The sequence below is a fragment of the Charadrius vociferus genome, unplaced genomic scaffold, assembly GCF_000708025.1.
Source record: "Charadrius vociferus isolate BGI_N301 unplaced genomic scaffold, ASM70802v2 scaffold3501, whole genome shotgun sequence".
NCBI classification, from domain to species: Eukaryota; Metazoa; Chordata; class Aves; order Charadriiformes; family Charadriidae; genus Charadrius; species Charadrius vociferus.
In genome coordinates, this window is record NW_009646719.1 from 1,909 (window position 1) to 2,214 (window position 306).

A 306-nucleotide genomic window follows, 5' to 3' on the forward strand; every position below is an offset into this window, starting at 1 on the left:
GGTCTACCATCACATCTCCGCGTGGGGGTCAAGCATCACGTCCTGGTGTTGGGGTCAACCACCATGTCATGGTGTTGGGGTCAACCTCCACATCTCGGTGTTGGGGTCAACCTCCGTTTCATGGAGTTGGGGTCAACCATCACATCTCGGCGTTGGGGTCAAGCATCACGTCCTGGAGTTGGGGTCAACCACCATATCCCAGTTGGGTGCCCCTGTCACCCCCAAAACTGCCCCCGGGACCCCACATTACCCCCATTTCACCCCCAAATCTGCCTCCTGGAACCCCAAACTGCCCCGGTCACCCCC